General features: G+C 37.3%; 1 protein-coding gene across 5 annotated transcripts in view; it reads right to left on the bottom strand.

Annotated features, from left to right (window-relative positions):
* Fam120c (family with sequence similarity 120 member C) overlaps nt 1-16,779 on the bottom strand; it is a 127,018-nt gene that overhangs the window by 108,637 nt on the left and 1,602 nt on the right. The gene's annotated exons all lie outside the window — the stretch shown is intronic.

Genomic DNA, 16,779 nt, shown 5'->3' with positions numbered 1-16,779 from the left:
ACCAAGAATCCAGTGACTGGAAGATACCCCAATTGCTTTTTTATATTAATAAAAGGGAATATTTCAGGAACCACTCTGGAAATACATACCCTTAAGTCCTGAGCAAGAGATACTGAACAATTATTGTGCCCCGCCATAGCTTGGGCTTTACCTCTGCTTAGATAATGAGATGTGGCTCCAGGTGTAGGCATCACCCAGTGGGGTTGAGTTACACTCACCTATTCCTTTGAATCCTATCCCTTTACCCTTTTTGGGACAGAATGTTCCATGGAACCTCTGCTTGTGTGTCCCCTACATAAGAATTAAGAATTCCAGTGGCTCTCTCTCTTTTCCACAGACCCCTAAGGTTGGAGAGCCATCCTGGATTTTGAAAAGGTACTTCTGTGTGTTTGTGTGCTTCCTTTGCCATTTTCTTAAGTTATTGGAATAGTTAGATTTTGTGAACCCAGCATTAGGTCACCAGCTAGGATAGATGGCGACAGCAGTATATTTGAATTTTAAACAAACCAAATGCTGAGGGTTGGGACTGTAGCTCAGTGGCAGAGCGCTTGCCTAGCATGTGAAAGGCATTGGGTTCGATCCTCAGCACTACATAAATATAAACAAATAAAGGCATTCTGTCCATTTACAACTACAAAAAATAAAAACAACGACAAAAAAATTAAAGCAAGAGCTGAGATTTTGAATAACTGATAACAGCTTTTCATTGCTGCTTCACCATTCAATGGATATGAATTGAGGACCCATTAAGTGTCAGGATGCAGAAAGCACAAAGTAGGACATTTAAAAGCATGTGAGAAATTATGAGTATAAGATGCCATGGAGGGGCTGGGGATGTGGCTCAAGCGGTAGTGCACTCGCCTGGCATGCGTGCGGCCCGGGTTCGATCCTCAGCACCACATACAAAGAAAGATGTTGTATCCGCCGAAAACTAAAAAATAAATATTAAAATTCTCTCTCTCTCTTTCAAAAAAATGCCATGGGGAACAGAGGAAAAACAGCTTACTGCCTAGAGGGGAATCCTTTTTAGAAGAAGCAACACTTATTTATTAACCTCAGAGAAAGATGACTAAGAAAGGTTGGCGTCTCATTTCCAACCATAAGTAGTCTAAAGCAGCGGCTTTTAAACTATGCTTCCCCAGCTGGGTGCAATGGCAGAGGCCCATAATCCCAGAGACTTGGGAGGTTGAGGCAGGAGAATTGCCAACTTCAAGACCAGCTTCAGCAACTCTGTGAGGTCCTAAGCAATTTAGTGAGACCCTGTTTCAAAATTAAAGAAAGGGCTGGGGACATGACTCAGTTGTTAAGTTCCCCTAGGTTCAATTGCCAGTACCAAAAATATAAAAATAAAAATAAATTGTGCTTCCCCAAACCCAGATTTCAGCAGGAGGATACAGGACAAAATAACGAGAAAGGATCAATGTTCCTACTTCCTCTTCAACCTAATCTCATATCCTCCATTTTATATTTAGGCTTTCAGGAACATAAAAAATATTTGCAGGGGCTGGGGTTGTGGCCCAGTGGTAGAGTGCTTGCCTAGCATATGTGAGGCACTGGGTTTGATTCTCAGCACCACATATAAATAAATAAATAATAAAGGTCCATCAACAACTAAAAAAAAAGTATTTGCTAGGCAGATACAGTGGCACACACTTTTAATTTAAGCAACTTGGGAGACTTGAGGTCAGAGAACTGCAAGTTCCATACCAGCATCATCAATTTAGCAAGACCATGTCTCAAAAAAAAAAAAAAAAAAAAAAATATATATATATATATATATATATATATATATATATATATATATATATATATATATATATATATATATTAGGGGGGAAGAATCCCATCAAAATATAAAGAAAGATCAGTGACTAAGAAGGAGGGTATTGGGGAAGGTGAGGATGGACAGGATAAGGGAAGAACAGTAGAATGAATTTGAGCTAACTTTCCTATAACATACATGAATACACCACAATGAATCTCATCATTATGTATATCCACAAGTCACTAGTTGAAACTATAATAGAAAGATCAGAGCAGTAGAGGGAAGGGAATGGGGAAAGGAGGGGAGAGAGAAAGGGGAAATACTTAAGACTAAACTAGAGCAAATTATATTCCATGCTTTTATAATTATGTCAACATGAACCCTAATGTTATTATGTATAACCAAAAAGAAAAATAAAATAAAAGGGCTGGATGTAACTCAGTGGTAAAGAAGCCTGAGTTCAGTGGCAGAGTGCTTGCCTAGCATGCATGAGGCACTGGGTTTGATCCTCAGCACTATATAAAAAATAAACAAATAAAATAAAGGCATGCTGTCCATCTACAACTACAAAAAAATTTTTTAAAAAGAAGCCTGAGTTCAATCCCCAGTACCACACACACACAAAAAAGCATATTTGCTATAAATACAAAACTATTAACCACCAGATTATAAGTTTCGAGAAGGCTGGATTTCTTTATTTTTTACAGTGCTGGGAATAGAAAGAACCCAGGGCCTTGCACATGCTAGGCAAGCACTCTACCACTAAACCACACCCCCAGCCCAAGGCTAGAATTTAAAAATGTCGGGTTTTTTTTCATTGCTATATCTTTGGTAGATAGAACATTTCCAAAAAGCAGGCAATCAATGAATTGGTTTCAACTTTCAACTTTTCAACTACACTAGGTAGTTATCTTGGTGTGGGGATAAAATTGTGAACAAGAAACAAAATCCTCCTCTCACAGAGCTGAAGCTATAGTGATTAATGTTTCAAGATAAACACTGGGCTAGGCAATTAAAGAAATATTTCACTTATTCATCTAACCCTATAAAATAGGTATTATGTCATAATCCCTCTCCTCTTCCTTTTTTTTTTAGCAGAGAAAACTCTAGCCTGAAAAATTTGAATAACTTAACCAAAATCACACAGCTAGCAACATGGCAGAAATTGTATTTGAACCCAGTAAGACTCAACTTCAAAATACTGTTCTTTCCATTAAATATGTTGTTTCTCAAATAAAGACACCTAGAAAATTGTGCATATACTAATCTCAGATCAATTCACAAATATATAGTAAATATGGGCACAAAAATTCACTAAGAATAACTGGTGGGCCCATAAGTGGCAAATTATGTTAGCTCCCTGCCTGGAACATAGAAACAGCTTAATAAATGCTTGTTGTTTAAAGTAACTTCAAACCAAAGGCAATACTGCCTTCAGTTTGTCTCATATCCCATTGGAATATAACTTTTCCAACTATCTACCATGCTCAATATTCCAAACTGGTGTCTGACTCAGGCAGGGCTCTATGGTCTTCCTTTTCCACCTTTTCTCAATCCCAAAGCAAAGGAAATCAAAGGTGACAAGGAATCAGACCCTCATAAAAACATTTGGGGTGGGGAAACTTGTGCGAAAATCTGCATTAGCAATAAAAATATTGATGACTTACAATTCAACGGTGCCTCGAACTCTTATCAACTGAACTGTCTGAAACTACTGTTGATGCAACTACGCATTACCAGACATTGTTCAAATCAAAACTCAACCATTAAGAGACTAAATTAATTACTATTAGGCTGCCAGGGACTAGCATGTTTCTGTAGGTATCATGTGTAAGAATCCAAAGAAAACCAGATTTTTTTTTTTTTTGAGAAAAACTCTGTTGTGGCCCCTCCTTGGGCTGGAAATTATACTTTGACAGTAACTTTTATAATCAGTAAATACAGCAGGAGCTGTGGCATTCAGTAGACATATGCTCAAATTGAACTTGTAGAAACAAGTTATAGGGAAGTCTCTTAGCTTCTTCATTTGTGAAAGGAGAGAATCCAATACCTACCTGATTTTAAGACTTAGAAACTATTTTTAAAATATTCATATTTTAGAAATTATTTATAAAGTGCCTGGCACATCCTCTGAAAAAGTAATTATGAAATAAATTATAGCCTATTCTGGAAGGATAAAGTCTATGGTATTTCTGGAGGTCCTCAAAGTCATTTGAGACCAGGAGGTATCAGATCAAGCACTTATTCTGCCCAAGGTAAAACCATCAAGATTGAAATGTCAGAAGGAAGGTATCTTTAGGAATAATAAGAGAACAAGAGTTCAAGAAAACTTCTGGGCTACCCCACAAAGGAAGACAGGAAGTGCAGAAGACAATTACGGTAAGAAATTCCTAAGAGCACTTGAAACAGGGTTTGCAAATGCTTATAAGAGGCTACGAAAAATAAACTTTCAGAAATTAAACTAAATCATGCTGTGGGTGTTAACTACACACACACACACACACACACACACACACACACGATACTGGGGTTTTCCATTTAATTTTAAAACAAAAGTTTAGAAAGAGACAATTTTGATCATTACATTTTTTAGTTTATTTTCCTCTACCTTGGATCCTGCCCAATATGTCCCAAGAGGTCTAATATTTTTGTCAAAATGTGCAGTACAGAATTTAGTCTTGACTCCTTTAACTGGGAGTGATCAAGTTGATTCCATTTCATAATGGAAAACAGCCATTTAGAAAGATGTTTTCATAGTTTATTTTTTGTTTTGGTGGTATTAGGGATCAAACCTGGGACCTTGCACATACTACCACTGAATTACATTCCCACCCCACCCTTTTTTGTGGTACTGGGATTGAACTCAGGAGTGGTCTACCACTTAAGTACATCCCCAGTCCTTTTATTATTTTTTGATTTTTGAAAGGATCTTGCTAAGTTTCCAAGACTGGCCTTGTCCTTATGATCCTCCTCACTCAACCCACCCCTTGAGTCCATGTGATTAGTTATATGCCACCTTGCCCAGATTCCAGTCCTTTTATTTATTTACTTATTTATTTTGGGGTACCGAGGATTGAACTCAGGGGCACTCAACCAATGAGCCATATCCCCAGTTCTTTTCTGTACTATTTATAGACAGGGTCTCACTGAGTTGCTTAGCACCTTGCTAAGTTGCTGAGGCTGTCTTCCAACTCACGATCCTCCTACTTCAGCCTCCCCAGCTGCTGGGATTGCAAGGCATGCACCACCACGCCCTGACAATTCTTTTAAAATTTTATTTTGAAACAGGGTCTCACTAAATTTTTCAGGCTGGTCTCAGATTTATAATCCTCCTGCCTCAGCCTCCTGAGTAGCTGGGATTAGAGACATGTGCCACTAAGCTTGGCTAGCATAGTGTTTTATATTGAGTGCAACTTCTCCCAAAATAATTGCAAAATTCTGGTATTTCCATGACATCATTCTTCTTTTTCAGTACCATTAGCATGGTAACTCAATTTCTTTATAATAATTCTTCTTCTTTCACACCATGAACATTGAGAAAGGCTGAACAATATTTCTTCATTTTCATAAAACATGTCAGAGAGCCTTTTCTGGAATGCAACAGAAAACTCCACAATTGTGGGAATGTAATTCAGGCCATCACTTTAATTTCTTGGAAACTAATTTCAGTAAAGGAAAGTCAGCCAGTTTATCTCTTGCCAAATGAGTTTCCCAAAGGCATAATTTTGCTAGGAATGAACAAATGCAACCATATATTTGTGAAGGTATTTTTGAGCAACCCAGCTTTTATTCAAGATGTATAGATGAGTTGTAAGGTCAACCAAACAAGTCAAATATTTTATTTCAATACATATGGGTGTGCTGAATGTCAAACATGTTTTTTTTTCAGTATCTTGAGTAATGTGCCTCAACTAAGCCAATCAACCTCCACATAATAAGACAGATTTCCATGGCATAAACCTATTAATTCACAAAATCACAATGTTAATTACTAATCCTTGACCTGATTCATTTTGAATTTTTAGGTACAAAGTGAATCCTAAGGAGAAAACAAACAGGTATATGTTTAAGTCCTTGGAATATGTCTCTGCTTTAAAAAACATGTTTCAAGTCCAACAGTAACATTTCCAGAAGCACAAGCTAGTCATATTTACTAATTTTGATCAATCAATATAAAAAATTTCAAGACTTGGCTAGGGGTATAGTTTAATAGTTGAGCACTTGCCTAGCAAGTGCAGAGACCTGGGTTCAATTGCCAGCACTTTGCTCAACACAGAAAATGCAGGTATTTAAAAATGTACCTATGAAATGCTACAAGTCCAAAAGAGTTAGATTATATTGAAATTCAAATTGTATCTACATGCACTCATTCTCAAACTTAAAAAGAATCAGCTGAAGACCTTCATAAAACAGATGAACCTCTCCCCCAGTTTCTGATTCAGTAGATCTGATTTGGGTTTCTCACAGGCTGAACTCACAGTTGTCAGCCAGGAATGCAGTCATCTCAAGGTTTTACTGGGGAAGGATCCATTGCCAAGTTCACTCACTTGGATGTTAGCAGGACTCATTCCCTTGTGGGTTGTTGTACTAAGAGCCTCTGTTTCTCACTGGTTGTTCAAGAGTCTGCCCTCAATTTCAGAGGTGGAGAATTTGCATTTCTAACAAGCTTTCAGGTGATACAGTGCTATTGGTCAGAGACCACACTTTGAGAACCACTGGTTAGGCAAATAGCTAAGTGTACAGCTCTGTGGGTGGTATTTATATCTGCTATAAGCAATGGCAACTATCTAAAACTTTACAAATAATTGAACTTCTGGACCCAATTTGTCCCTAAAATGTTCAGTTACCCATCTTTGATATCCTGAGCAAAATGTGTTTCCAATCTTTATAAACGCATGATATAATTTCTGCTGCACTCAATATTCTTCAATAAAAGTACCACCTACAAAAGGTTTCCAAGCCCTGACAAACTTCATTTAACACAATTGTATTTCATGGCAGCATGACTTATTCTATCTGTATTCAAAAACACAGATTGTTGAAATTCCAAGCTGTTTTTAAAGTTGTTTTCATTTCAGCAGTCATCATTTTTGTATACTGGTCATATTTCTTAACAAAGATTTATTTTTAAATGGTATTTTGAATGGTGGTCTTTGAACAGACACATTTTATTTAGAGACATGGGAAAATTCATCAATTCCACAAAGAAATAGGCTCATTCCTGTTTTCAGCAAATAGGTGAACTTCTTGCATAATCCTTTTCACTTGCATGGATGTGGTTTCTCAACACTGCCATTAAAAATGTACAAGCACAGGGCTGGGATTACAGCTCAGGGGTAGAGCACTTGCCTAGCATGTGTGAGGAAATGGGTTTGATCTTTAGCACCAAGTAAAAATAAATAAAATAAAGGTACCGTGTCCATCGAATAAAAAATATATTTTAAAAATGCACAAGCACAGCAATTGATAGTATTTTAGTTATCTATTTCTTATGACAAATTACCCCCCAAACTTAGTGAGTTAAAACAACATTTATGATCTCACAATATCTGTGGGCATGCCTTAGTTGGGCCCTTTCACTCAGGGTGTCTCACAGGCTTCAATCAGTGTTGTCAGCCAGGACCATAGTCACCTCAAGGCTTCAATAAGAAGGATCCATTTCCAAGCTCACTCACTCACGTGGCTGTGGACATGATTCAGTTCCTTGCACGTTGTTGAAATTAGGGCCTCAGTTCCTTACTGACTGTCGGTTGGAGGCTGCCCTCAATTTCTTGTCAAGTGAACCTCTCACAACATGGCAGCTTTCTTCATCAAAGTGATCAAGCAAGAAAAGCCAAAGAGCAAAAGAAGAATTGAGAGAGATCGTGAAAGCACAAAGAAGATGGAAGTCATAGTATTTTATAATCTAATCTTGGAAGTGACATATCATTGCTTTTGTTGTATTCTTCTCCTAAGGAGCAAGTCACTAGTTCCAACCCACACAAGGAGTGGGAGGGATGATTACAAAAAGCTGTGAATGTCAGGATGGTTGAATCATTGGAAGATACTGCAGGAAATGTCCATTATGAATGAAAAAGGGCACTTGGTCACGGTGTCAGGAACTTGCCATGCAATGGTAGAGATGCTGATAAATGAAGACCTTGTGGCTCAACAAAAAGGGACAGTCAGTATGGCCAGAGTACCTGGTATTTCAAGAGAAGTTGAAAGGCCAGACTGTTTTGCAACATTTCACAATTTTTGTAAGTTTGCAACAAATTCAAATTAGCTAAAAAAGAAATGTGGCTCAAGGATGTGGCTCAAGTGGTAGCGCACTTGCCTGGCATATATGAGGAACTGGGTTCGATCCTCAACACCACATAAATAAAATGAAGATGTTGTGTTCACCTAAAACTAAAAAATAAATATTTTATAAAAAGAAATGTGTTCATATAATGCAATGCAGGAAATGAAAATCATTCGATTAGATGATATCTTAATATTCACCTAAACACATTATTTGATTTCAGATTCTGGTGAACACTATTGATGAAAGAAAACAAACGTTCTCCAGAAAACCATCCAAACAAAAATGTGTGGACCAATGCAAAAACATATGCATGGTCCACATATGACCTACTGGTTGCCAGTTTGCCATCTTTGCCACAACCTTTCTAATTTCCTATGTGGTACAAATGAAAGGGCAAGGGTTTTGGTGCCTGGCATGTAAATTCTGTCACTTCTACTGGTTATGCCCTGAATCTATCACAAGGGCCAGAAAATAATACCAGGGTATCATACTATATTTTATTACTTGCCTCCTCTACTAGATTATAAACTCCTGTAAGAACAGATTACCATGCTTTCTACCCCTAACTTCAACAGTCCTTATCTCACTTCTCTACTTAATTTTTCTCCACAGCACTTACTATACTACCTAAAATACTATATTTCATCTTTTTTTTCATTCTTTCTTTATTCTTTTTAGTTATACAAGACAGTAGAGTCTATTTTGTTATATATCTTATTCTGTCCTTCTAATTAGAATTTAAACTTCACAAAGTCAGAAATCTGTTTTATTGACTGCAACATCATAATTTTGACTCTGTCTAGCACATAGCAGGAGCTCAATAAATATTGGCTGAATGAATGAATTCCATTGTTCGTAGTATTTAGCACAGCATGTGTGGCACAGAGTATTTGCTGAAAAATGTTAACTGAATTAAAAAGACCTTATCATTCTGGTAAGAAAAATTGGGTGAAATGAGGCTAGAGAATGGAGGCAGATCACCAAGAACACTGCATGTCATGCCATGCTAAAATTAAAGCATGAGAGTGAAATAATTAATGTCCAATCCAGTTAGGGACACATGACATTTGGGGCAGAGTCATAGTAGTTGGCATTTATTATGTGCAATGTAATATTCTAGCCCTTTACTTATATTAAATCACTTATTGATCACAAGAAAAAGTATGTGATGTAGGCATTACTATCCTCATCTTCCAGATGAGGAAATTGAGGCACAGAGAAGTTAATTTGCTCAAGGTTACATAAGGAGTAGGGGAAAGAACAGGGATTTAATTCTAGGCAGTCTCACTCCAAGATCTGTTCCATTATGTTGCACAAACTAATTATAAGAAAAGGTATTCTGGGAAAAAGAAATACAGCCATAAAAAATGTAACTATGGGGTGTAAGGGAGATAGAAATGATCACAGTATGTTATATAAATGTATAGATATATGACAATAAATACATTATTCTGTATAACGAATGTGCACTAATACAATTGTAACTGTATTATTTTGAGACATATTAAGGAGGAACTATTCCGGTATCAAATATTTTTAGGTTCCAATCTTGGTCCAACTAAGTTCCAGCAGTCCAAACTTGGATCAGAAACTACAATGAGGCCATTTTTGTGTTATAAAATGGAGATTAGTATCTATCCTGAAGGGTGGTTGTGAGGATTAAATGATCTAATGAATATGAAAAGGACCTAGCATACATCATAGTTATTATTACTACCAACAATGGGGTATTATATATTCTATATCTGCATTGATAAGCAACTACAAACTCACTTCTGAATCAAAGGATTTTAGCAATCAATTTGCAATCTGAGTTCATTTACATGTGGTTTACGTATAACATTATAAAACACTGGTTCTAAATTGTTCCTCATCTGATCATTAAAGCCTTTTACAGTTTAATTATTCAACTAATTTTTCTCAATCTTTTTCTCTCAACAATCATTTTACATATATTTATACAGATAGACCTAGATATAGATATATACAGATATATAGATATATATCTCATTCTAGAGCAAATTACTGTCCTCTTAGAACTCATTTAAAAGAGAATTATAGGGCTGGGATTGTGGCTCAGCAGTAGAGCGCTTGCCTAGCACGGGTGGGACCCGGGTTCAATCCTCAGTACCACATAAAAATAAAGGCATTGTGCTGTGTCCATCTACACCTAAAAAATAAAATAAAAAAGAGAATTATAATGTGATATTAAATACTATAAGGGAAAATTATGAGAAATTAAGAAGAGAGCACTTTAGAAATACAAAGGAAAGTATCATTCACCTAAAGTGGCAAAGGTAGCTTGGAAAGATAAGAAATTCTGGTGCTTTCACCTAAGGTAATGGGGGTAGAAGCAGACACATGTGGCTAAATTCAAGACATTTTTGAGGAAGAACTGATAGGATGAAGTGGACATGAGAGTCAGGCACAATGGTGCACACCTGTAATCCCAGTGGCTCAGGAGGCTGAGGCAGGGGCATCAGGTGCTCAAAGCCAACCTCACCAAAAGGGAGGGACTAAGCAACTCAGTGAGACTCTGTCTCTAAATAAAATACAAAATAGGGTGGGGATGTGGCTCAGTGGTTGAGTGCCCCAGAATTCAATTTCCATTACAAAAACATTTAAAAAAGAGAGGGGGACATGGGATGTAAAGGAGAGTGAAGAAAACCAAGGATTTCATGGTTTCTAACTTGAAAGGAGGAAATATATTACTCACAGAAAAAGAGAATACCACAAGTAGAACACGTTTTGGGTTAAGATAATGAGTTCCAGCTTGGATTATTTTAAGTTTAAGTGACCTATAAGACATCAAGAAGAGAATTAAAAAGATTCAATGTTCATAAGAAGCTACGCATGGTGGCGAACCCCTATAGTCCTCAGGAGGCTGAGGCAGGAGGACTGCAAGTTCAAAGCCTGCCTCAACAACTTAGCAAGGCCCTAAGATACTTAGCGAGACTCTCTCAAAAATAAAAATAAAAAGCATGAAGGATGCTGCTCAGTGGTTAAGTGCCCCTGGATTAAATCCCTAGTACCAACATATATACATTCATACACACACACACACACACACACACACACACACACACAAATAAATAAATAAATTCATGAGAAAGGTTGGAGGAAGAGAGTCACAGGAATCAGAATATATTTAAAACTCAAAGCTAAAGTAATGGATGAGATTGCTCAGCAAACAAATGCAGAAGAGTGACTAGGACAGAAGTCTCAGGAACACCAACATTTAAGGATGCAGGAACAGGAAGAGCAAAAAGGATGGGAGAAGAAAAGATTCAAGAAGATTCAAAAGAAGAATCAGAAGTATTACTCAGCCATTAAGAATGACTTTATGACATTTCCCAGTAAATGGAGGGATCTGGAGAATATTATGCTAAGTGAAATAAGTCAATACCCGTCCCCCAAAAAAAAGGTCAAATGTTTTCTCTGACAATGTGGAAGATAACCCACAAAAAGGTTGGGGATGTTCAGTAAATTAGATAAAGGGGAATGAAGGTAAGGGAGGGGACAGCAAAAGGAAAGACAGTGGGATTAATCTGACCTAACTTTCCTATGTACATATATGAAAATACCATAGTGAATCTCACCATCACAGAATAGGTCCTAAATACAATAAGATATATTTCATGCTCGTATAATTTTATCAAAGTGGATTCTACAGTCTTGTATAACTAAAAAGAATAAGAAAAAAATGTGACTAGGACAACGGGGCACAGTGGCACATGTTGATAGTCCCTGCTACTCTGGAGGCTCAGGCAAGAAGACGGATTGCTTGATGCCAGGAGTTCTGGGCCAGCCAGGGTATAACATAGCAAGGCCTATCTCAAAAAATTAATAATAATAATAAATAAATAAATCATAAGTAACATTATGGAATCCAAGGGAGGTAGTTCAAGGATAGAATGGATCAAAGAAGGCCAAGAATGATAAGAATGGAAATGAATGTGGCAGCTCAGAGAGGTGAAGCCATATATAAAGTAACAATAGGCTAGGGAATGATAACTAATTCACTTTTCTTTTTCAAGAACAATGGTAAAAGGGAAAAAAGATAACAATAATGATAAAGGGGAATACTTTTTCTGTTAAAATTATTTCTGCATGGGACTGGGGGGTGTAACTCAGTGATAGGGCACTTTCCTAGCATGCAAGTGCCCTATCTCAGGCCCTGAGTTAAATTTCCATTACCACCACTACTATTACTACTACTACTACTGCTAATAATAATAATCTGTATGTGCTGTAAGTGAAAGAAATCAGAGACTGAAAATACAGAAAAAGGAAATGCTACTTTTGAATTCCTCTAACATCACTGTGAAACTCACTCATTCGGCAATTAGCTTACACATTTGCTTTGTACTGGCAGTATAGTATATTTAACAATGTTGGCACAAACTAAGTGCTTAATAAATCAGCTTAACTTTTTCTTCACACATCTATGCAATTAGATAATAAAATTATACCATCTCACAAAAAAAATGTACAAAAAGAAGGAAAAAGTGCCGTGGCATTCTGGAAGGAGATTTTAAGCAAAAGAGACCTCAAATAAGGAATTTTGTCCATCACTTACCAGCACTCACACCAAAGAAAAATTATTGGAGCTGGGGTTATTGCTCAGTGGTAGAACATATACTTACCATGCATGAGGCCCTGGATTCAATCACCAGCACCAAAAAAATTTGGTGGCAATAGAATCTAGGGTCTCAATCTACCGTTGAGCTAGTCCCTATTTACCTTTTTGTACCGTGGTTATTTAACTGTAAAAAGGGGAACAATACCATGTAGCTAGCAAGCTTGTGAGGACTAAACAAGATATTTAAAAAGCACTTTATATATAACTTGGTACTCAAGAAGTAGCAGCAATTACTATTATGATCATTTTTCCAAAATAAGAGCATCTAGAAGACTCACTGACTTTTCAAGTTGTTTATGACTATATAACTAAACAGTCAGGAAGCACACCAGCCATTGTTTTATTGTATTCTGAAGAAGGAAAGCATAAAATGACCATCAGCTCCTGGTCAGACTCCTCAAAGTCTAGTTATTCACATATTACCACTATGATTTCTGCCACAACTAAGTATTGCAACTTAATATTTTTCTTTAAACCACAACTCATTTTCTTTAATTGGCCATATGTGAAAAAACTATACCTGTGGAATGGTGAATTTGATATGCTACCTTATCCTTTTTTTCTCATATTCATTAACTATTAAATAAAGCACTCATCCTCTTCATCATATTACATCATCCCCCAAATCACTATCTAAAACTGCTTTAGGTTCCTCTACTTCTGAGATCCTTTGGAAGGTATCAGATAAGCAACTTGTGGGTTTACTCAAATTTACCTGCTACTAGGAACTTTCATTTACAAAGGCCTGCAGAATGCATAACTGAAACCAACCAAACAACAAAATTTATCTCAACAATATACACTGAATTGATCTGTGGGCAATCCTAAACTGTTTAAAGCTAAACATACAACCCAGCAATTTATTATTTAATTCTACCACCTTTACATTCTCTACCACAAGTGAAAATGATACTGAGAATAAAAGACCATCTTCCTGGCTGGGCATGCTGGCACATGCTTATAATTCCAGTGGCTAAGGAGGCTGAGGCAGGAGGATCCAGAGTTCAAAGCTAGCCTCAGCAACACCAAGGCACTAAGCAACTCAGTGAGACCCTATCTCTAAATAAAATCGAAAATAGGGTTGGGGATGGGATGTGGCTCATTGGTTGAGTGCCCCTGAATTCAATCCCTAGCACCCTCCCCATGAGGCCCTGGATTCAATCCCCAGCACCAAAAAAAGCCCATCTTGCAGTCTAGTCTGAAGAATAAAACCAAGGAGGGAAAGAATCAAGTAGTTGGTTTTGTTTTAGAACACTAATATTCAGTCAGAAGAAATGCTAGACAGGCAAATCATCTAAGCAAAAAAACTGCCCCTTGGAGATGACAGAATACCTCTGAAAGGGGAAATTGTTATCCATTATTAATCAATGTCTTTCAAGTTACAATCAAGGAAATTCTTCACTCCAACAGTCACCAATCAGAACCAGGAGAGAGAACTTTACTCACTGATAACATCAACAAGTAATTTACATATGCAATTCTGAAGCAGGTCTTAAATCCACTATATTAAGTGTTCCACCATACACTTTTTAAAAGTCACCCTCACAACCCATTCCCTTAGGTTCAATGACCAATTTACTTAGGGAAAAAAAGAAATCCTGTGCCCAAAGTATACAAGCTATTATGAAAAATATAAAAAGATCAGAGTGTTTATAATCTAGCATGGAGAATAAAATTTATACATTCCCCAAACAGTGGTTCTCAGGGCTGAAAAAAACTACTGAGAATCCCCCCACCAACATTATGAAAAAGTTAAAACACACAGCCAAATTGAAATAATTTTACAATGAACATCCAAATACCACTGAGATTCTATCAATTTTTACTATACTTGACTCATCACATATCCATATATCTATATAATCCATCTTAATTTTTATTAACTGTTGGAGTTGTTATTATTTTTTAAGACATGGGTGTCTGGCTATGTTGCTTGGTCTGATCTCAAACTATCCTCCCACCTCAACCTCCAGAGTAGCTGGGAGTATATATGTGCACCACCACACCCAGCTACTGCTGGGATTTTAAAAATGATAATTTGTGTAAAGTATGACAAAATGTATTTAGTCACTTCTCAAAATTTTTGACTGATGGAGTATGTGAACAAAAAATGTTTGGAAACCACAAACTCATACTTAGTGTTCATCTCTCCTGCCAACCTCCAATCAAAATCTATTCAGAGCTCACAAATGGTCATTTTAGGTCTCCACACCCTTGTCCACTATCTGTACTATCCTTAGCATACTTCATGGCTCAGCACCCATTTGTGATGCTCCTCCCAACTTTCACTCACTCACCCCAAAGAAACCATGCCCCTATAGGGGCCTTATTATTATATATATATATATATATATATATATATATATATATATATATATATATATATATATATATAATTTACAATTAGCACACAGAATCTGAAATTTTGTCTTCAGTATGTCTCTTTTTTACGAACTCTGGATCTCATTGAGGGTAGGAATCCTCTTATCACTTCTGAATCTTCAGCAACCAGCCTAGTACTTTGCCAGCAAGCACTCAGTAAAGTAATAATAAATGAATGATCTGAACCTGACTTTACCCAAGAGCCAGGGAAGAGTAGTCGATTATGGAAATGATCTAATCACAGTGGCACTTTAGAAAGATTTGGCTTAGAATACTGTTAAGAGCATGGGCTTTGAAGCCAAACTGCATGGGCATGAATCCCAGAATCCCAGCTCTGCCACTTAGTGCTGGATGACTTTGGGCAAGTTTCTGAAGCTCCTGTGCCCGAGTTTTCTCACTTGGAAAACAGGGATAATATTGCTTCATGGGTAATTGTGATGATCCAATGAGACAATAATTTTTAAAAGGAATTATACAGGACTGGGGTGTAGCTTGGTGGTAGAGCACAAGACCCTGGGTTAGGTTCCCAGCACTGAAAACAAAAAGGGCACACATGCAGTAGGGTGTTCCATCAATGTGGTCACTATTGCCAGCAACCAGGTTAATAACGAAGTAAAAAAATCTTGAAGGTCTAGGGGATAGCAGTAGGAAGAACAGCCATGAATAAAGAATCTATTAAAAATGTTCAGTTAGAAGGGCAAGCAAGTGGATTTCTTTTATACTATTTCCTTTGTATGTTTAAATTAGTCATGACTGGATTTTGTGTGTAGTGCTGGGAAATCAAACCCCAGGGCCTTGTGCATGGTAAAACCAAGTTCTACCACTGAGCCACATCCCCAGCCTACAACTGTATTTTTAAATTTAGACAGATATAATCTATCCACTCTAGACAGATTTGATACTGAACACCAGTAGTGTAGCATAAACTAGATTCTAGTAACTACTGTAAGCTTCTCTATGTAAGTCTTTCAGTCTCTCAGCTGAAATTTCTTTCTTCAGTACTTCAGCAGGCACCACTTCTTTATTTGTGAATCTCACTATCCCCTGTCCTGTGAGGACATCCCCAAGAACCTTGGTTGGGGAATGGGCATACACACAGTTTTCTTCTTTTTTTGGCAATTTCATCCTACCCAACCTTGTACTGTTTTTTTTCTTCCTCCTGCCCACCTCCTTACTTCTCAAGCCTTATTATTCCCTACACGTAGGAACTTGAAACCTAAGAGTATGGGGAAAGCAACAGAGCAACAGCAGTGGTGCCAAGAACTGGGGATGCTGCCAAGCTATTCCCCAGGCCCCATATGCAGTGAGTGACCCAACTACATGCAGATTGGACTTAACTGCTCATGGGGCCTCACACAGTTGGTATTCCTTTTTGTTTCTGCTCATTTTCTTCCTCTCACTGAAAGTATCCTCCTCCCAAATCTGTGTCACATTCAAATCCAACTCATCCTTGCAGACCCAGGCAAGGTCTTTCTTTAGGGAAGACTATCTCAGTTCACAAATATCCTCCCCCCACACATACACAAACAGGTATTATACTTACTGTCTGTATGATAAACCATAGTTGCCGTACACATTTACACGATTAAATAAATGTTCCATGTGTACATGATTAATTTTCCAAGAGCAGGAACGGTGTCTTGCAAACCCCTTATATTCAGTGGGTTAATACTTGTTGAACAGTGAATCAGTGGGTTTTTGTTT

The sequence above is a fragment of the Marmota monax genome, unplaced genomic scaffold (assembly GCF_021218885.2).
Source record: "Marmota monax isolate L192 unplaced genomic scaffold, Marmota_monax_Labrador192_F-V1.1 WCK01_AAM20220418_F8-fsc00223, whole genome shotgun sequence".
Lineage (NCBI taxonomy): Eukaryota > Metazoa > Chordata > Mammalia > Rodentia > Sciuridae > Marmota > Marmota monax.
This window is presented reverse-complemented; position numbering and strand designations above follow the sequence as displayed.